This window comes from Solanum tuberosum, unplaced genomic scaffold, assembly GCF_000226075.1.
Source record: "Solanum tuberosum cultivar DM 1-3 516 R44 unplaced genomic scaffold, SolTub_3.0 scf00127, whole genome shotgun sequence".
NCBI lineage: Eukaryota > Viridiplantae > Streptophyta > Magnoliopsida > Solanales > Solanaceae > Solanum > Solanum tuberosum.
The window spans coordinates 637,992-638,280 of NW_006239058.1; positions in this window are offsets into that span (position 1 = coordinate 637,992).

Genomic DNA, 289 nt, shown 5'->3' on the forward strand with positions numbered 1-289 from the left:
GGTGAAAATTTTATAGGGATAATTGTACAGAATGACAAACTTATAATCTAAAATAAATGGAGTACCTACTGTTTGATTTAATTGCGCCCCATAGCAAACGTTTGTCAGTCGCCACTCTCCCTTTCTCGCTCGCTTTCTCTGTGCTCGCCTCTCTCGCTTTATACAACAAAATTGTACAAATTGTGTTTCTGTTTGAGAAAATTGTATATACACATGCAAATACATATATATTCGTCCTATACACTTATAATTATACAATAAAAATATTCCCCTGCCCAGTTCTCTTTTG